General features: G+C 41.0%; 1 pseudogene across 1 annotated transcript; it reads right to left on the bottom strand.

The window, feature by feature from the left end:
• Nucleotides 1-15,437: 15,437 nt before the first annotated feature.
• Nucleotides 15,438-17,027, bottom strand: LOC308529448 (E3 SUMO-protein ligase PIAS2-like; annotated as a pseudogene). The gene has a single exon. The product of its transcript is annotated as an E3 SUMO-protein ligase PIAS2-like (transcript).
• Nucleotides 17,028-17,401: the final 374 nt, after the last annotated feature.

The raw sequence follows: 17,401 nt of genomic DNA, 5'->3' as shown, positions 1-17,401 counted from the left end.
TTCCCGCACCCCCCACACCCCTCCTCCCCCCCCACCCCCCGCACCCCCGAGAATAGTCAGTCCACTCCCTTTCTATGCCCCTGGTTCTATTATATTCACCAGTTTATTCTGTTCATCAGATTATTTATTCACTTGATTTTTAGATTCACTTGTTGATAGATGTGTATTTGTTGTTCATAATTTGTATCTTTACCTTTTTCTTCTTCTTCCTCTTCTTAAAGGATACCTTTCAGCATTTCATATAATACTGGTTTGGTGGTGATGAACTCCTTTAGCTTTTTCTTATCTCTGAAGCTCTTTCTCTGACCTTCAATTCTGAATGATAGCTTTGCTGGGTAAAGTAATCTTGGTTGCAGATTCTTGCTATTCATCACTTTAAATATTTCTTGCAACTCCCTTCTGGCCTGCAAAGTTTCTGTTGAGAAATCAGCTGACAGTCATATGGGTACTCCCTTGTAGGTAACTGACTGTTTTTCTCTTGCTGCTTTTTAGATTCTCTCTTTGTCTTTTGCTCTTGGCATTTTAATTATGATGTGTCTTGGTGTGGTCCCCTTTGGATTCCTTTTGTTTGGGGTTCTCTGTGCTTCCTGGACTTGTAAGTCTATTTCTTTCATCAGGTAGGGGAAGTTTTCTGTCATTACTTCTTCAAATAGGTTTTCAATGTCTTGCTCTCTCTCTCTTTTTCTGGAACCCCTATAATTCAGATGTTGGTACGCTTGAAGTTGTCCCAGAGGCTCCTTACACTATCTTCATATTTTTGGATTCTTTTTTCTTTTTGCTTTTCCAGTTGGGTGATTTTTGCTTCTTCGTATTTCAAATCTTTGACTTGATTCTTGCAATCCTCTAGTCTGCTGTTGGATCTCTGTATAATATTCTTTATTTCAGTCAGTGTATGCTTAATTTCTAGTTGGTCCTTTTTCATATCCTCCAGGGTCTCACTAGATTTCTTGAGGGTCTCACTAAATTTATTGGCGGTCTCACTAGACTTATTGAGGGTAATACTAAATTTATCGGCAGTTTCTAGAAAATTCTTGAAAAACCTTAAAAGTGTGGTTTTGAACTCTATATCCAGTAGTTTGCTTTTCTCCATTTCTGTCATTTGTGACCTGTTTCTTTGTCTCCGCATTTTGGCTGCTTCCCTGTGTTGATAGAGTGGCTTTGTGTGCTAGGTATCCTATAGGGCCCAGTGGCTCAGCCTCCCCAATTACCTGAGGTGGACACTCTTGGTGCACCCTTTTGTGGTCTTTGTGCACAGTCTTGTTGTAGTTAAGCCTTGATTGTTGTAGGTATCACTGGGAGGAATTGACCTCCAGGCCAATTGGCTGTGAGAATCAGCTGTGTCTGCAGTGGGAGAACTTCTGTGCTGGAGACACCCCTCTGGGGCAAGACTTGCTTCAGTGGGGCTTTGGTGTTCACTGAGTCTGCCCCCTGAGTGTGTCTCTTATGGATCTGAGGAGTTGTTATCTGGATGGTCCCAATCTGAACACTGGGTACACTGGCTCTTGATTTCTAAGGAGGTGCTAATTTAGCCTCTGCCTGAGGCTACCCAGTAGGAGCCCAGCTGTGAAGCAATGCAAGCTGCTGTAGGGCCTTGGGCCTTCTTTTGGATGTTTTGGGTTTCTCTGATCCAGCTGCAGTTTGTCAGGTAATTTTCAGATTGCAAAGGGCCAAGCCTTTCATATGCAAAAGCCTCTGCGCACAGCTTGGGTGGGGCGGGGCCTCAGGGGATCAGCAGGGTGGAGCAAACAGCTATGGCTGCTCCTCAGTCCTGCCCTAAGAGGCCCTGCTTCTCAGTGTCTCGGTAATCGCTGCAGCACCTCTGAGAGAAAGCCACCCTCGAGTTCTGCCTGCTTCCAGACAGTCCAGTTTCTCCCCGTATGAGTCTGGGTCCCCAGAGACTCGCCCGGAACTGGAGTTCAGAGCAGTCAGGAGCTTGAGACTCCCTCCCGATTGAAAAAGACAACCGTGCCCTCAGCTGCCAGCCCCTTTCCACGTGTGCCGCGTCCTCAGCTGCCAGCCCTTTCCACATGTGCTGTGTCCTCAGCTTCTAGCCCTTTCCGCGTGCGCCTCCGTACCTCTGTACTTTACTTCCGCACCTCCTCTGAGTCTCAGTGTGCTTTTCTCTTTCCTTCTAGTTGTAGAATTTCCACTCAGCCAGCCTTCCTGTGGTTCTGGATGATGTCGTTTTGTCTTTTAGTTGTATTTTTGAAGTGGTTGTGTGAGGCAGCAATTTCTGGTGTTTATCTATGCCGCCATCTTGGTTTCCCGATGAGGAAACATTTAAAGGTAGGAAGCAACTTGCTCAGTGCCACATGGGATTCGAACCCAGATATGCTTGCCTCCAGATCCTGGGTGTGGATGGTCATGGTTTTTCTTTTGTGACTCAAACTATTATCAGGAGCACCAGAGAGGTCATCTGTGTCTTAACTCAGATGATGCTCTCATTGCCTCTTAAAATTGGCTCCGGAAGTCCACACTGGGAGACTCGGTCCTGTGCTCACAAGAAAACATGTTCGTTCATGCTCTCCTGTTCGCTCTCCTCTTGTGCTGTGGAAGGAAGGCTTGTAGACCCTTCCTTTCTCCTGGAACCCTGTACATGTGATAGCAGAATTTTAGTGCAGTTTGGTGGAACTATGTACATACACTTTCTTCAGACTACACTCATTTACCCCTTTTCCAGCACCTTTGCAATTGCAAGAACCTTACACTGACCTCAGGGATCACTTAGTATTTGCCTTTAGTTTGAAAATATACGTGATGGTTGCCTTTTCACAACCATCTGTGAAAATCTAAACTAAAAAATGGGGTGAAAGATTGGGAGATTGTCCTCATTAAAGAATACATTGTCTTATTATTTAGCTTGGGAAAATAAGTCTGTTTATTACACTTTCACACATATTTTCAGAGCCACATTTATTGTGTGCAGCAAAGTTCAGCCCTGTTTTGTTCCTGCCCATATTAGTATCTGAGAAGGAGAGTCATTCCTAGCTCTTGACAAACATGAAATTGCTTTCAGGAAAACGCATGCAAAAACAATTACCATTATGAATGGCTTTGGCAACCACTACCCTACATGATTAATTTTGTAATATAGTCAGTCTCCTCTTCATTCATATTTGATGGGAAGCCTGTGTAGTCAAGAGGGAAGCCCAGCACAGCAATTGTAACGTTGTGTGTGAGGTTTCAGAGGCTGGTGGTGCTCTGCCTGCATTCAGGGTTGTACTCTTCCTCCCCTCAAAGACCTTTCTGGGCTTTGAAATCTGCTCTAATCTTGCCTTTGAGACAGCAACTGCTCTTTGGGAAGTAACCAGCAGGGTGTATATATTTCTAAAGGAAAGGAAATGAGCATCATTTGGAACCTGCTGTATTTCCCCAAGGTGCTTGGAGTCTGTGATGAATTAGTGGGAAAGGGTCCCTCCAGTCCTCTCTGAGGAGGAGGAAGTGTGTGAGCTGCAATATCCTGCGCTTGTTCTAAGCTTTAAGTGTGAAGCATTCTCAATTCCTGGTCTCCTTTGAACTCATGGTGATCTTTAAAGGAGGCGGGATGTGGCTAGGATTAGATCTCTTTGACCACCTGGGAAAGAGAGTCTCAGAGAGGATCTGTGGTATTTAGCCTCTTCTGGCCACAGTCACCCCTTCAGTCCCTTCCTCCCCAAATAGCTTCTTGGCCCCCTGCATGCCCCAGGCCCCTGCCTTGTATTGCATTATCAAAGGCCCTGGCATTTGTCTGTTGCTGACTGGTACCTGCCAAGGTGTACCTCTGCTGTTCCCACACTGCACCAGGGTGTTTGGCCAGTATCTGGAATTTTGAGGGAAATAACAGTATGTGACCCCATGTGAAAGGAATAAGGATCACTCTGCATTCCTTTCTTTTTTTAACAAATATGTATTTATTGATTTCAGTGAGGAAGGGAGAGTGATCAGTGATGAGAGAGAATCATTGATTGGCTGCCTCCTACATGCCACCTTCTGGGGATCAGGCCTGCAACCTGGGCATGTGCCCTTGACCCTGCAGTCTGCAAGCCGATGCTCTATCCCAGGGGTGGGCAAACTTTTTGACTCAAGGGCCACAATGGGTTCTTAAACTGGACCGGAGGGCCGGGACAAAAGCATGGATGGAGTGTTTGTGTGAACTAATATAAATTCAAAGTAAACATCATTACATAAAAGGGTACGGCCTTTTTTTTTTTTTATAGTTTTACTCATTTCCAGATCTGGCCCGCGGGCTGTAGTTTGCCCACGGCTGCTCTAGCCACTGAGTCCAACCAGCTAGGGCTCTATTCCTTTCTTTAGATGATGACATATCTTTGAAAAGTTGGGTTTTAGTGTTTGCCATGAGGGAAAGTGAGTGTCAGTGAAAATAAGTGTGGGATGGGACTTGAAGGCAGTGGCGGCCAGTTGGATCCAAGGTTTGAGATGCTGTACAGTGTCCAACAGGCGCACGTGTCCCTGAGGGAGTAATTATAGTTATTCAGGGATGAAATTAAAAGAGATTATTTTTTCTTTTATTTTTGTATATGATTATTTGTTGCTAGGACATAAATACTTGTTCAGTTGCTTGGACCTAACTATGCAATAAAAGGGACTGTTAGGTATTTGTTCAGCCTAGGGGCATCGTGAAAAAAGGCTGGTGCCCGCCAAGGACATTGTGAACCTAGAATGTTTGGAAGCCTCTAGTATGACTGGAAAACCTAAAGGTGTTGCTCTTTTTCTCAGAGGACTCTGAGCATTTGAAAAGCTTTTAAACCCCAAGACTGGATGCTGCCCGAGGGATTTCACTGCTCTGACAAGACACAGGGGAGACAACTTTAGGTGGAGGTTTTCCTAGCCCTGCTGGGCCACATGTGGTCAACAGATGGGCCTGTTCAGTGTGGGCACAGCCTGGCCTAAGCAATAGGGCCACTGGAGGGTGATTGAGATGTCTGTCATCCTCAGGTGCTCCACAGGCAGCTCTCTCCAGTGGAGAGCTCAGAGCATCAGTCTCTGTTCAGTACTTTTCCTTCGTGTCCCTTCATACCTCAACCCAAAGGAAAAAATGTGGGCAGCCTGGAGTAGCAGCCTGGAATCTGTGTCAAATGTGCCCTGAGCCCTCAGTGTCTCAGGGCCCTGCTCCCTGCCGCACCCTGGCACTGCCCCAACCAGCTTTGCCCCTTCCCCCTCCCTGCTGGTTCCCATACCAGGCAATGAGAAGGCTGGAGACAACAGCAGCTACCTGGCGTTAAAGAAAGGGATGGAAGGCAGAATTGGAACCAAGGATGACACTTTGCTTTGCACCTCAGGAATTCTTAAGTACCCGTAATCTCCACATTTCCTTGGCAGCCTGTGAGTGTTTGCCTGATCCTGGCACCCTGGCCATGTCAGTAGACTTATTATCAGTTACTTTCTTGGGCCTCATACTGGGTGGGACTAGAACAGCCATGGGTAAACTACGGCCTGCAGGCCGGATCCGGCCCCTTTGAAATGAATAAAACTAAAAAAAAAAAAAAGACTGTACCCTTTTATGTAATGATGTTTACTTTGAATTTATATTAGTTCACACAAACACTCCATCCATGCTTTTGTCCCGGCCCTCCGGTCCAGTTTAAGAACCCATTGTGGCCCTCGAGTCAAAAAGTTTGCCCACCCCTGAACTAGAACCAACACCTTCCATCAACCTTGAGCTCTAAAACCAGACACTCCTGGTTCAAATCCTGTCTCTACCACCTATTATCTGTGTGACTTTGGGAAAGTTATCTAACCTGTCTAAGATTTGGTTTCCTCATCTGTAAAATGGAAATAATAATAAAACACCTCCTAAGATTATTGTGACGGTTCATTGAAACACGTTATGTTGGGGACTAAGCATGATGCTGAAAGAGAAGTCTTCAGTATATGGTAGCAATTTCTTGTCTTCATTCTCCTCACCATCTTCATCATACTCTTATTTTTTTTGTATTTTTGATGCTTTGACATGTTGGGGCCTTGCAGACCCTGGAGGGACTGCCCCTACCCAGGTTGGCTGATTCCTAGTAACAGTAAATCACTCTCCTGCAAGGGCATACCTTTCATGTGCAAACTGACCAACCCAGACTTCTTTAAGAGCTCTTCCACTCTGGGTCACTCTCCTCCTGCCTGACCACCCAGGGCAGGCACCAAGTATCTGGGACAGCCTCTTTGCCCACCTTCCCATGCCTACTCATGGAAACCACAATGGCTCCTGCCCAGGTTTTCCACTGGCTCCCTCTGCCTCCTGACTGGCCCTGGTGCTTCCCCGTGTGGCCCTCCTGTCTCCTGTGGCGTGGTGTGACCCCTCCTCTCTCTCTCTCACCCTCCAGGAGGTTAGCCCAGGCTTACCCCCTGGGATCTCAGTGTTCCCAGCAGCAAGAGGGCAAACTTCCGTGTGCAAGCACTTTCAAACTTCTGCCTTGGTCACGCTTGTTAATGTCCTATGGACAGAGCATGTCACATGGTCAAGTTCAGCGTCAAAGGGTGGAAAGAAATAGACTACATCTCTTAAAGGGGGGAGCAGCAAAGCCATATAGCAAGGCGGTGTGCATACAGGGATGGTAAGGATTTGTTGCCATTAAAAAAAAAAACATCTACCATTTACTCCGCTCTCTGTGCCTTTGGGGAAGTGGCTTCCTTTCCCTTCCCTTTATAATGGGATATAAAGCTATGTCTTTCACAGGGCTGCCGAGAGGGCCAAACACCGTAGATTATAGTGTGTCGTGGAAATGTAAGGGTGGTTGTTACCTGACAGCCCTACCATGGGTGTCACATTTTGAGTTGGGAAGGATCCAGGTGTTTGGATCTTAGGAAATGATTTTGTTATCATACAGCTTGGAGAGAAGAAGATTTTCCTGAGACTTAGGCTGGTGTGATCCTGATAAGTGCCTGACAAGATGCCACCCCATTCTTCTTGTATAAAATACATATTATTTACAGTCTTAGTTGAGGTTCCCAATTCCATCTATCAGGATCCCAGTTCTGAATCCTGGGAGAGAAAATCTGATTGACCAAGTTTGGATCAGGTGTACACCGTGATCCAACCAGGCCAATCAGAGGGGCGTGGTCATGGGTGCAGAATGCTGGTTATGTCTGTCTTGACTCTGATCCTTTAAACTAACTGGGTACACTAATCCTTGACAACCAATGGATCACAAAAGCAAGTTATGAACTCCCACCCACTGATTCTTGCCCCAGATTTTTCTTGCTTGTTTTCCCAATTTGTTTCCACTTGCCTCTGGTTCCTGTATAATGCCTGACTTTTGGCTTTATTGCATTTACTACCTTGCTCTTGTACTTTTCCATTTGGTATTGTCAGGTCCTGCATCTCAACTCTTCCAGAAGCCCTTTACTTGGACAGACCTTCCAATCCAGAGCAACACTCAAAAATAGATTTAATTGAGATTTAGTTCTTCTGGGTTGATTTGAGGCTTGGGTTGCTGTAGCCATCCTGGCTGACTCCCTGGGACTCAACTTGCAGCCTTTCTTCACCCATTCCACTATAAGATGTGTGAGTAAAACAATTTATGTGTCTGTTTCTCTGTCTAGACCATAACCCCTTGAGGGCACTGTGTTTCCAGATATTATTTGTGATTTTGTCTCTACAGGACTATAGGAATTGAGTGGGGGTGTAGAATCAAGATAGATTTGGGCTGGACCCTTGTAATGGACCTGTATTCACATTTGGGGGGGAAGCCTTCATTGGTGATAGGTATAGTTCTATTTCCCTCGTCAGAGTTCTAAGGGGACCAGATATTTCCTTTCCCCAGTTCCTGGCCTCTCCGGCTAATGTGACCAACGAGGCGTGGCCAACTAGATGCTCCCACCTTGAACTTTGAAACTTGAGGGAATCTCACAATAACAATGGTAACACGAGAACTAATTCGTATAGGAGGAATGGACAAGCTGAGAGCGTAGCAGAAGTCACAGCTGGACTCTACTGGCAGCTGTGCAGAGGAAGTGATACAGTGGCCTGACCTGGGCTGTGCTTTTGCCATCTGCCCTCCTGGTTTCTGCCTATTCTTTGAGCTCGATTCTCCATTTTTGTGTGTGTTAGATTCAGAGAACTGTGCAATATTTCATCAGTAAATTCCTTCTTTTGCTTTGGTCAATCAGAATAAATTTTTAAAAATTTGATTTTATAGAGAGTGAGGAAGGGGAGGAAGGAAGGAGAGCGAGAGAGAGAAACACTGAATTGTTGTTCCACTTATATAAGCATTCATTGGTTGATTCTTGTATGTGCCCTGACTGGGGATCAAACCCATAACCTTGGTGTGTCGGGACGACACTAACCAACTGAGTTACCCAGCCAGGGACACAGTAAACTTTTGTGTTTTTGCAACTGAAAGCCTGAACGCCTGACTATGCCACCCACAAATAATAATAAACAGTGGCTTCCATTTACCAAGTACATACCAGGTGCCAGGCAGGGCACTAAGCACTTTGTATGGATGATATTTAATACTACAACAATCCTGAGGGGAGTTATTATTTTTCTCATTTTGTAAATTAGATTCAGAGAGGCTTTTGTTAATAATGCTGCTGTAAACATTCTTGTATATACGTCTTCCTGGCACACACATTCTGTTAGGTATATATCTGGGAATGGAATTGCTGGGTCATAAAGTACAGATATGCTTGTCTTCATTAAAGTGCTTTTACAAATTTATATTTCCTCCTTTACTTGCATGAGATTCTGGTTTCAATAGGTGATCTTGGCCAACAACTGATATTATGTCTTTTTCATATTAGTCCTTCTGGCAGATTTTTAGTGGTATCTCATTATAGCTTAATTTGCATTTCCATCATGTCCAATGAGGTTGAGCATAATTTTAAAAGAATTTTTATTTTTTAAAAATATTGAGCAGATAGTGCACAGTTCCTATACACCACCTCTGCCCCTCCCCACAGTGTTTCCCCTAGTATTAACATTTTGTATTATAGTGTGGTATATTCATTACAACTAATGCATTAATACTAATGCGTTATTATTAACTAAAGTCCATAGTTTACATTAAGGTTCACTCTTTGTGTTGTATAATTCTATGGGTTTTGGCAAATGTGTAATGTCATGAATCCACCATTACAGTATCATGCAGAATAGTTTCACGCCCTAAAAATCTGCAACATCCACACATCTTGCCCCACTTCCTCGAACCTCTGCCAACCATTGCTCTTTTGATGGTCTCTATTGTTTTGCTTTTTTCAGAATGTCATATAGTTGGAATCATAGAGTATGTAGACTTTTCAGATTGGCTTCTTCACTTAGAATTTGTATTTAGGATTCCTATACGTCTTTTTGTGGTTTGGTAACTGAAATTCTTTTTATTGCTGAATAATATTCCATTGTTTGGATTAGTAACCAAAATACCCACAGTTTATTTATCCATTCACGTATTGAAGAACATCTTGGTTGCTTCCATGTTTTAGCAGTTTTTGCATAAAGTGTCTATAAACATCTATATGCAGGTTTTTGTGTGGAAATATGTTTTTAATTAATTGGGGTAAACATCAAAAGCATGGCTGCTATGTAAGAATATGTTTAGTTTTATAAGAAACTACCAAACTGTCTTCCAAAGTGGTTATTTTTCATTCCCATCAGCAATGAATGAGACTTCCTGTTGCTTCACATCCTCATCAGCATTTACTATTGTCAGTTTTTGGATTTCAGACATTCTAATATGTGGGTAGTGAGATCTCATTTTAATTTGCAGTTCGCTAATGACATAAATTTGAGCATCTTTTCATATGCTTATTTGCCATCTGTATATCTTCACTGATAATTGTCTGTTCAGATCTTTCTCTGTATTTAGATTGGTTTGTTTGTTTTCTTACTGAGTTCAAGAGTTCTTTGTATACTATTTTGGATACTGGTTCTTTATCAGATTGTTTTGCAAATACTATTTTTCCAGTCTGTGGCTTGTCTATTCTTTTAACAGTATCTTTCACAGAGCAGAAAATTTTAATGAAGTCCAATTTGCCAGTTTTTCTTTCATATGTCAAACTTTTGGTGTTGTATCTAAAAACTCATCACCAAACCTTGATTTCTCATGTTATCTTCTAGAAATTTTATAGTTTTGCATTTTACATTTAGGTCTAATTCCTTTTGAGTTAAATTTTGTGAAAGGTATAGGTCTGCATTTAGATTTATTTATTTTTTGCATGTGGATGTTGTTGAAAAGCTATCCTTTCTGCATTGAATTGTCTTTGCTTCTTTGTCAAAGGTTGGTTAACTATTTGTGTGGGTCTATTTTTGGGCTCTGTATGCCATTCCATTGCTCTACTTGCCTATTCTTTTACTGATTCCACACTGTCTCAACTGCTTATAACTCTATAGTGAATCTTGAAGTTTGGTAGTGTGCCAGCCCTCTGATTTTGTTCTTTTTAAATGTTGTGTTGGTTTGTCTTTCACCTCTCCGTATGAACTTTAGAATCAGTTTGTTGATACCTCAGCATAACTTGCTGGGAGTTTGGGATTGAGTTGAAACAATAGACTAAATTGGGAAGAATTGACATTCTTTAAAAAAATATAGTATTCACAGCTATTGCATATTATTTTTATGGCATTTATTGTGGACTCTATTACAGACATCCTCCCTCCCTCCCTTTTGCCTCCCTCCACCCTGTCCCTGCCACCTTTAGGTTTTCACCGTGTTACTGTCTGTGTCCATGGGTTATGCATATATACCTATATATTCTTTGGTTGATTTCTTCCCATCCTCTGAGATCTGTCAGTCTGTTCCATGTATCCATGCCTCTGGTCCTATTTTGTTTGTCATAAGTTAATAATATCTCCTAAGATTTTTCATGTTTCTGGTGGGTCTGTATTGATGATCTCTTTCATATTCCCCAAATTGATTCTTTATACCTTTGCCCTTTTTCTTAATTTATCCTAGAATTTTTTTCAAAGAACCAACTAATTTTCTACGTTGTGCATTTGTTTTTTATTTCAGTAAGTACTGGTCTTATTATTATTATTTTCTTCCTTCTATTTTATTTGCACTTATTTTTTTACCACTATATATTGAAGTATAGTATAATGTATATAAAGAAAAATGCACAAATTATACAGTTAATGTATTTCACAAAATTAACACACCTGTTTAAGAAATAGAATTTAGCCCTAGCCAGTTTTGCTCAGTGGATAGAGTTGTAAGAACATTTGCCTGCTAGCAGTATATGAGAGTTCACATTTTTCCATGTCCTTGCCAGGATAGTATTGCCAGTTTTTTTAATTTTAGTCATTCTGGTGATAGAATAGTGGTATCTCATTATAGTTTTAATTTGCTTTTAAAAATTAATGAGATTGAGCATCTTTTTATAAATTTATTGGTCATTTATATATCTTCATTTATGAAGTTCAAGTCTATTGTCAATGGGTTTTGTTTTTTTTAATGACTTGTATAGTTTCTTTATATACTTTGGCTAAAAGTCCTTGGATTTTTATGTGTATTGTAAATATCTTCTACTCTTTACTCCTTTCATAGTGTCTTTTGAACAGAAGTTCTTAATGTTAATGTAGTTTATTTTACCAATATTTCCCTTCATTGTTGATGCTTTGGGTTTTCTGTTTAAATAGTCTTTACCTATTTCAAGGTCCAGGATATATTATCCTGTATTATCTGGAAGCTTTTTTGCTTTACTTTTCTTATTAATTAATTTATTTATTTTTAGATTTTCAAATTTATTTTTCCCCTTTATATCTACAGGACACCTAGAGTTGATTTAACATAGGCGTTTTCAACCTCAGCACCATGGGCATTTTAGACCAGATAACTCATTCTTTTGAAGGGCTGTCCTGAGCAGTGTTGGTTATTTAGCAGTGTACCTAGCCTCTACTCCCCTATATGCTAATTGCATAGCCCCTCTCCAGTCGTGACAATCAATGTCTCAAGAATTGTTAAATGTTCCATGGAGGGGCAAAATTACCCTACTTGAAAACCACTGGTTTAAAATATGGTGTGAAGTAGGAGTTAAATTTCATTTATTTTCTCATATTCTGTTCACTTGATTTTATTTCTTCCTTTATAATTTTTATAGTTTTTATTTATTTTTCTTTCCTTGTTGTACTGGCTTGACCCTAAAGGATAATGTTGAATAGAAATGATGATAGCATGGGGGAACTTTCAATATTTCACCATTAGTATAATTTTTATAGTAGGTTTGTTGAGAATATCCGTTACCTGATTCAGAAAGTTCCCCATTTCCTTATGTTATTAGGAGTTTTAAAAATTATTAATGGTTGCTGATGTTTTTATTAAATACATATTTTGTATCTATGTAGTTAATACAAATTTCCCTTAATTATGTTAAAGTTGCATCACATAATTGATCTTTTTGTTGTTAAACCAATTTTGCATTTTTATTTATTTTGTATTTTTATTTTTTTGCATGAGATAAATTAAAAATTTATATGTAATTTCCATGGAGAGCACCAAAAATGCACATTAAAACTGAACACATAAAATATCAAAAAGAAACAAATCACAATTATAAAAGCATAGAGGTATCCATTATAAGAACCAAGTAAATTAACTAATTTCTATTAATGTTTCATTTACCTTATAAAACTCTGTTAAATTTGGAAGAGAAATTTCTGAGAATTTAAAGGGTAAATATACATCATTTCTTTGTTAACAAATTATACACACAAATCAAGTTACTTTTTCTATATGATTACAAAGTTAGCAGAAATTATATCTGTATTTAAAGCAGCAACAAAATTTTATTATGAAGAAATTATGTATCTGGACCAAAAGACTGTAACATGGATTAGAAATCTAATGACAAGATAGAACTGGCAACAATGGCTCGAGTATTGCAAGAAGTTTATTTTCCATGTTTTTAATAATAAGCAGCTCTCCAAAAAGGGTAGTGCATGAAGGGGATGATGTAGCCAAAGAAGGGACAACAAAGAGAATCATATGAACTTCAATCAGCACAAAAGGTGCACAGAGGCCATGAAAACTTGAGAAGGTGTAAAAACCAAGCACTGATCTGTCAGCTCCCTGGAGTGCACCAACCCTGAAGTAATGCGTCCGCTTCTCACTGAAATTGGTGTTCTTTGGTAGGGTTTGGCTGGTGACAAGGGCTGTGAAAGAATTCACAACTGAAAGAAGAAAAATACAGAGAGAAAGTTTATGTTTTCTTTCCCCAAAGGGAAGGGACCAAGGTAAAGAACAAAAGCTGCCCCCCTCCCCTTAAACTTTAAGGCTTAAAGCCTTGGCTAGGTGACAAGGAAGGGAGGAGGATTTGGGGGCTGAAATTGAACAGACATCAGGGGGATCATCTTTGAAAAGTTTGTTAGCTCTTCAGGAGACAATCCTGGCAGATGTCATAGGGAGGTGTCTTATCAGTATTTTTGCAAAGCCTGCAAAACATTCTTGGAGCAAAAGTTATGAAGAGTTCAAAAGAGGCTTGTTTGAAGGGGAAGGGGGGCAAGGAACTTTCTACTACTTTCCCTGAGTTGTAAACAAACAAACCAACCAACAAACAAAAAACCAGCAGGGAGGAGGGGTATGTATGGAAGAGAGTACCTTGTCTTGCAGTTTAAACAGAGGCTGGCTGTTTGAATCAGAGGAGCTAACAATCTTGGAGTTTAATTACCAGGGGCTTCTCATAAATTGTGGAATGGCGCAGCAAAGAAAAAGAAATGCCTTTTTTTTCTATCCTTACACTCTTCATCTGGGCACTTCAGCTTGAGAATCTGATTAGTCATTTTACAAAAAAAGGGTTTTATCTTTAAAATAGAGACAGCCCGGCTGGTGTGGCTTAGTGGTTGAGCATCAGCCATGCACTGGTTTGATTCCCAGTCAGGACACATGCCCAGGATTCGGGTTGGATCCCCAGCAGGGGGCATACAGGAGGCAGCCAATGGATGTTGATGTTTCTCTCATATCGATGTTTCTCTCTCTCTCCCTCTCCCTTCCTCTCTCTCTCAAATCAGTAAAAACATATTTTATTTAAAGTAGAGACAGCTTAGGGAGAGAAAGTATTAACTCTTTGAGAACTCAGAAAACATTTAGAAAGCCAAATGAAGCGAAAGGAATATAAAATTTGAATGAAAATGTTTCTCTAAGGGTAAAACTCAGTTTCCTGAGGGATTTAAAATCAAGCACACACTATAAGACTGTGGTTTTCAAAGTGGGGGTCATGTCCCTCCTCTTAACCTCTTCCTGCTTAAATTCAAACATTTTCTAATTCTGTTTTGTCTTTCATGGTTTCCGGAAAGATTTCCTTTTAAAAAAGTGAAATATTTCTCTTTTAAAAAATGAAAGAGGAAATCTGATGCCCTCCCTATCTCTTGCTATTTGCTTTTTCTTTAAATATGATCAGAGATCTAAAACATACTTTCTTGGTCACTGTTACTAAAATCTGAGAAGTTTCAACAATATTATTCTTTAAAGTAAACGAGCAAAAGAAGTTCTTAGGAACAAATGAAACTTTGTTATCCCACCTCCCCTAAATTTGTGCTTCACCATCTCCAAGCTCTCAATATTTCTGAACAGTATGAACAAAATTCTGACAAACATTCCAGCCACCTTACTCCAAAAACATTTCCTTTAATGGCTGCATAGAATTTCTTTTTTGAGAAGACAAGCCCCAAATTTGTAGAAGTCTCTAGAATGAGAATGTTCAATTACCAAAAATAACACACATATCAGGGTAGAATCTGGCTAGTGTTCTTCTACATACTCACTAATAAAGAGCAGCCAGACCCTAGACCTTCTCTCTGCGTTTGGAAGCAAACAATATCAAAGTGTAAATGACAACAGGGGAAAATGGGTGACACAAAGACCATTTTCTTTGATGGGGCCAGGAGGAAATGTGGAACCCAAGCTTTGGCCACTTATCAAGACTTCATCAGTTCAACAAAACAGAACGAATCTCTGTGGAAAGGACTTACTTGGTAAACATAGCTTCTTTCCATATATTTTTTCTTTCACATCAGGTTAAATAAAAGTTGCTGTCATTTTAGAATCATTGATTATATCTTTTTAAAAGAGAAAAACATTTACTTGAACATTTACATAATTTCATTGCTGTTTATTACAACAAAAATTTATTGAACTGATTTGTAGAATCCATCCAGTAACGTGAAATTGAAATCCACCCCCCAAAAAGATACAGTTATGGCTGAACACGTCTGATGCTCAGAGTACAGCATGAATAAGACAAGTCCTGTGTATCATTTGGTCCTTGCTGCAGTTTGTGTTCATCTCTCAGAAAGCAAAAGAATCCACTTGATGTTTCAATAAATATCAAATTAATGGTTACAAAAAACGTATCTTCCCCGGGCCAGAGATCCAAGAAACAGCAGTTTTGAGGAATGATTCCCCGCATCGAGTGAGTCCTCCTTTAGTCCAATGAGTTGATGTCAGGAATGTTCCTTCCACCTCTGGCTATGACCCTGTCTCACTCCTGCTGCTGCATGAACTACATGAGGACTGCTTTCATGGGGTCTGGTGGTAGTGATGGACATACTGCCGGCTGCTAAGGGTGAGGTGAGACCGGGGATCAACTGGAATAAGGGAAAGAAAATCCAAATCCGGCAAATGTGATGATGTGCTTGATATTGGCATGTGGTGGAATGGTACTGTGTAGTCTGTTCATGGAAGTGGAATAGCAGCAGGATCAACTGATCACCCTGGGCACCCTCATACATAAGAACCCCTTTGGTTGGGCTGCCCTGTGTTTCTGACATACTAGAGATGCACTTCCTTTTGGCAGGAGGGTCTTCCTGTTCATCAGAAGAGCTTTCTGTGGTTCAGTCAATAACATCTGCTTTCTTCTTGCTGCCTCATTGTCTAGTCACTGATCAAGCTTATTGAGGACACTTGAACTTTCTATTTTTGTACACGGCTGGCTGGATACTCTCATAGTTTCTCTCTTTGTCTCATTGGACACCAAGAGCCATCTTCTTGGAATTTGATCTCATCCACATCAGAACAGTCACTGAGAATTTCCATAAAAAGCCCATCTAAAATTAGACTTTCATAGGCAGGTTTTTTTGTTTTGATTTTTGTCACACACAAGACAAATCCAGGTGGGCTCCTTCTCATGCATTTGTAGATAAAGAGCAGCGTCAAAACACTATAGGTGTGTACAAGTCACTGTTCAGCGTGGGATTGTCAGCCTTTACCTGAAGGCTAGCTGTGGCGATTTCACTATCAGGATCTGCAGTAAGTTTTTCTTTAATTTTCCAATTTCTGATGCCCAAGAAATGGAACTTTGGTTTGGCACAACTGAAAATAACCTAACTAATCATGTAATGTTCAAAGGGTGTCCAGGGTGCCTCTGTTCAATCTCATTTTTAGGTGGTGGTGCGTAGCCAGGTAAAGGAAAAAGCTTCCCATTTACTTTTATACATAGATTGTTGGGATAGTTACCTTCCTGAGGACAACTTATTTCTGCCAAGCAAAGTCTCTGCTGAACTTGGACTGTATAATCTCTCCTACCAACTGGCAAAAAAAAAAAAATCTCTGGATATGCATCTCTCTCTAGTTGAAATGTCAGACCAAAAATAAAAACTTCTCTTGAAATTATTGAATGCTGCTTTGAACTCATGGGCTTGATGAGAACATCAGAAACATCATAAAGGGCCAAGGTTTTTAACTGCACAACAGTCTGGACAAGAGGAATTGGGGGGATGGCTGCTGCATCTGAAATGTGTGCTTAGTAGGTATCTGGATGCAACACAGAACAAATGGAGGCACGGGTGAATAAGGTGTAACTGAAGTGAAAGGCAACATGTGGATTCCAGCCACAGCCCCCTCAGGCTCTACAGGTGATGAGCTTCCATCCAAATTGAAAACTGATGCTTTGATTATGGCTAAATTAGAAAGTCCTTCAAGAGTCCGTGGGTGTCCGTGTCTGTACAATTCTCAGATTTCAGTCTGAGCCGCAGGGCTGCAGCCGCCCTTCAATAAACGCAGCACCCTCTTCAGGAGGTCATGCTTGCGCCTACTTTTATCTCATCCAACAAAGCCTAGTAGCACTTGTAGCCCCAAAACCATATTCCTCAACCCCTTGAAATCTGCCATTTCATACCACCCGTGGGCGCCACTGCCACCACAGGACCCCATCCCGCTGACACCAATGACACTGCCACCACTAGGGCAGCCACCTCCAGCACATCTAGCACTGGGTGCTACTGAAGACACTGCTGCCAGGCCCAGTCCAAGCTTTGCATTTTTAGGATAAACCCAATAGCATAGGCCTTGGATTATGTTATCTTCCTCCTCCAAGGAGCTGTTATGTATGCTCTTGGCAGGCATCAAGGGCTTTAGAAATTCAGGATGAACTTGAGCCAGTTTTAGGCATTGAGATGATTGAAAGTTGGTTTGCAGAGCCTTCCAGGGCTGCTCTACTTTCTATTCATTCTTACTCCTAAGGCAGCCATTCAGGTTTCTAGGTC

Source organism: Myotis nattereri (genome assembly GCF_964212035.1).
Source record: "Myotis nattereri genome assembly, chromosome: 14".
NCBI lineage: Eukaryota > Metazoa > Chordata > Mammalia > Chiroptera > Vespertilionidae > Myotis > Myotis nattereri.
This window is presented reverse-complemented; position numbering and strand designations above follow the sequence as displayed.